At 35.8% G+C, this 3,970-nt stretch overlaps 1 long non-coding RNA gene across 1 annotated transcript; it reads left to right on the plus strand.

Annotated features, from left to right (window-relative positions):
- The first annotated feature begins 238 nt into the window (after nucleotides 1-238).
- LOC145795273 (uncharacterized) lies at nucleotides 239-1,391 on the plus strand. Its single transcript, XR_014335884.1, has 2 exons — nucleotides 239-871; nucleotides 1,028-1,391. It is a non-coding gene; the product is annotated as an uncharacterized LOC145795273 (long non-coding RNA).
- Nucleotides 1,392-3,970: the final 2,579 nt, after the last annotated feature.

The raw sequence follows: 3,970 nt of genomic DNA on the forward strand, positions 1-3,970 counted from the left end.
GTCCACAGTCTTCTCATGTGGATTCCATTTCAGCCCAGAGTTTGGGAGGAAAACCAGTTGTTTATTATTGATGGGGGTGGTCCATTTATTTTCTCCTACTTGTTTTTCATGACAGATCCAATGTATTGCAGTTGCATATCTGGATTCAGGACAATGAGGAATAAACACAAATGAATATTAGAATGATATATATATAAAATAAAGCAGAACAGATTTGAAAATATATAAAATATATCAGAGATACATTTTTTTTGAATAGCTGAGATCAATCCTAAAAATATATTAACGGTGCAGATTTATACGATTCCTGCTCAAACCCTCTCTGCTCTCTCTCTCTCTATCTTTATCCCACGTCTGCCCAAACACATCTGCTTTCAGTACCACACACATTCTCTTCAACTCCCTCTTTACACGATCTCTCTCATCCTCCTCATCCCAAAAGCCTTTGATGCCTTACCTCTCCCTCCATACCTGACTAAGGACATTTTCTTCACACTCTTCTTCTCTGTGGCCTACTACCTCCTCCACCGTTGGCGTGATAAGATCCAGTCCTCCACCCTTCTCCATGTCATCCCTTTCTCCAAACTCGCCGCCATCGCCTCCCTCATCGCTTCCTTCATCTACTTCCTCAGCTTCTTCGGCGTTGGTTTCATCCAATCCTTCATCACCCGTGCTTGTCACGATGCCTGGGACGTCGACAACAACCGCTTCATCCTTGAAGAAGATCGCCGCCTCCTTCCTTGCTCCTCCTCCACTTCAGCCTCCGCTTTCCTCCTGTGCCCAAACTGATACATTGCTGGCTGTGCTTTTGGGGTGGTTCTGGTTCGATTCCCTTACAACCTTTTGGATTTCAATTTATAACTCGCAAGGGGTAAGATTTCAATTTACTTCTTTAATTTCTACACAGACTTTATTCTCTCTTCAATTTCTAAACAGGTATGGTTCGATCACGGCAATGTCTGAGTCTCATTTGTTTCAATTATTTTTATTTTTTATTTTTGTTCAACTGTTGTTTTACCTAACACAGGGCCTCCATCATTGCGATCCTTAATTAGAAATGAGAAGCAGAGTGGCAATGAGAGTGAAAAAAAGTGTTGATATGTTGGCTTATACTGCCATGGCCATAACATGTTTGATAGTTTGCCTATGAGAGACCTACCACAATGATCTAACATTGTTCTGCCCTGAGTTGCTGCTTCTCGATTGTCAAAATAGCATACACACTTGGTCCAAAAGATATGCCCAGTTCAATGAGTTGTATATTTATTTATATACCTTAATCTACATTGTGTGCGAACTCATTTTCTATCTGATTTTCCTGTAATTAATTTGAGTTGTCAGAGGTAATTGTTTCAGACTTCCAATTTTCTATTCCCCTGTTCTTTCCTATCTCCTATGATAGTTTAACATGAACAACTTTGTTTTTGAAATTTTGATTAATAATCTTGCTCAACATGGTTTTGGAAACTTAAATTGAGTCATAATGTTGAACCATTATAATGTGGATTTCTGATTTTGTGTTATGGATCTCTAATTTTTCCACCCACTAATTTGAATTCATGTAGTTGGGTTATTGGAACTGCTTATACAATTATATTTAATAATTATGTAATAATTTTCCTTGATTTGCTAGTTTTGAGGATGTGTAAGTATTAATTCTTTGCTTCTATACCATTCCTTTGCTTTTATGGACTCTAGAAAGAGTATATTCTTGAAATCTAGAGTATTGAGTTGGGGTTTCTCTTGGCTAGTTCTGTTTTTGATTAAATAGAATGATCATTGTAATTTTTTTTTTCAGTTAAATTTTTTTTGATTAAAGGCATTGCAGTTTCTTCCTTAACCTTTTGGTATGATGATGTTGAGAGCAAGAGCCTAATTATAAATTAATAAATACACAAAAATACGATTAAAATGTGTTTGGTTTTAGTTTTCAGCCTCTTTGCGAACAACATCGAGTACGGGATGTTCAAAACCCACCCCCACCCCCCACCCCCACGCAAGACATACACACATATATATACATAAACATACACATGAAACTGATTTTGTAAATCGCCTTGAGACCAAATGGAGACGAAAAAAAAAATACCATATATACAATTAGCTACATATCTTATTAACGTCTTCTAGAAAAGATCAGTATCAACTAAGCAAGAAAAGATACTGTGGTTAATTCACAACAATGCATAATTGTGTCAACTAATATAATGACACAAAGTGATATAAACACACTCATATTGCAGCAGAAAAATAAATTAAAAACAAACAAACAAACAAAGTAGAACCTTGAGTATATGACAATTACTAAGCAAATTAATCTGTTTTCTATACTGGTAGTGAATCAGTCTGGTAGTGAATCAGTGATCATAGACATCAATTATTAAACTAATGCTTCAACTTTTAAAGTGCACAATTTTAACCATCATCAAACTTCAGAACCTGCAAAAACCAAAATTGATGCTTACAAGATTTAACTTCTAAATATTTCCACAAGTCAATTCTCTTTCTAAATGAGAGAAATATAATCAGTTCAAAGCTTAAATATAGTTATTCACCCAAAATAAAAGTCTTAAATATAGTGGTCATTATTGTTAAGAGTTGAGAAATCATTATCGTTAAGAGTTGAGAAATAAGACTGGTCACAAAAGTAGTTGAAAGGAAGTGGAAATGATGTAGCTCTTATTCACAAAGACAAGAATGCTATGCTCAATTTTAGTAAGTTGAGTAATTGTAGGGCTGAGAAAAGTATGTTAAGCAAAACTTTATAATTCAGTAGTTGAATTTAGGGGATCAGAATAGTGTTTTTTTACTTTAAAGCTATAAATCATAGAAGAGCTAGCCATAGAAATGTGGGAATAACAAAGTAGGGTGGTTCAGTCATACTGATCCAAATGAAGTAAAGACATTGTCTCATTTTTTGATATACTTTTAGGGCCTACTACTGCTGACCATAGGGCTGGTGATGACATAAAAAACTATATCAAGAAGCAACTTACTGAATATCAAAAATGTGAGTTACTCAAGTTTGTTGCTCCTGCAGAGATGAAGCACTATGTTCTCCCTGAAAAATGAAAAAGCTCCAACAGCTGATAGATATAATGCTATGCTCTTTAAAAAAGCTTGGTCCATTATAGGTGATGATGTGATTGCTTGGATATCTTTTTTCTTCAGTTCTGGTGCTTGTTGAAAGAAGTTCAATCTATAGTGATTAATTGGATCGGCAAGCTGGCTAATCCTTCAAATCTAAGTGATAGACCTATCTCTTATTGTAATATCATTTATAAGTGCACTGCTAAAATTGTAGCTGATAGACTTAAAATGGTTCTTCCTTCAATTGTGTCACATTGTCAAACTGCCCATTATGGAGGATTGAGAGGATTGCTGATAATGTGATGCTTTCTCAGCAAATATCATCGCAGTGCTAATGGGAGGAAATGTGCTTTGAAGGTGGACTTAAGAAAAGCCTATGATTCCGTAAGTTGGCATTCCAAGCTCCAGACACTTGATGGAATGGGGTTTCCTGAAAAGTTTATAAGTTGGGTCAAGGCATGTATTACTTCTCCCAGCTTTTTGATTAATGGAAATGATAATGAACTGAAAGAGTATTTCCCAAGTGCCTACGGCCTTAAACAAGGGTACCCATGTCACCCTACTTGATTGTTTAGGCTATAGAAATTCTAACAGGCATCCTGAGAAAGAAAATAACAGTGAGTGACTTCAAGTACTCAAGGTATGCAAAGGAAAGGATTACTCATTTGACTTCCACTTATACATGCTCTTTTGCATGGCTGATGGGAGTTTTATTACTCTATTTAAAGAAGCTTTGACTGTTTTCCAGAGTTTTGTCTGGTTTAACTCCGAATCCTGCTAAGAGTGATAAGTCTTCTAATATGGCGTTTCTAGCTTAATTTATTCCAAGTTCGGACATATCCCATACCCTTACACAAGTGTTAACTGTCCAACACATATA

The sequence above is a fragment of the Camellia sinensis genome, chromosome 7 (assembly GCF_055761805.1).
Source record: "Camellia sinensis isolate YWXY chromosome 7, ASM5576180v1, whole genome shotgun sequence".
In the NCBI taxonomy this organism is placed as follows: Eukaryota; Viridiplantae; Streptophyta; class Magnoliopsida; order Ericales; family Theaceae; genus Camellia; species Camellia sinensis.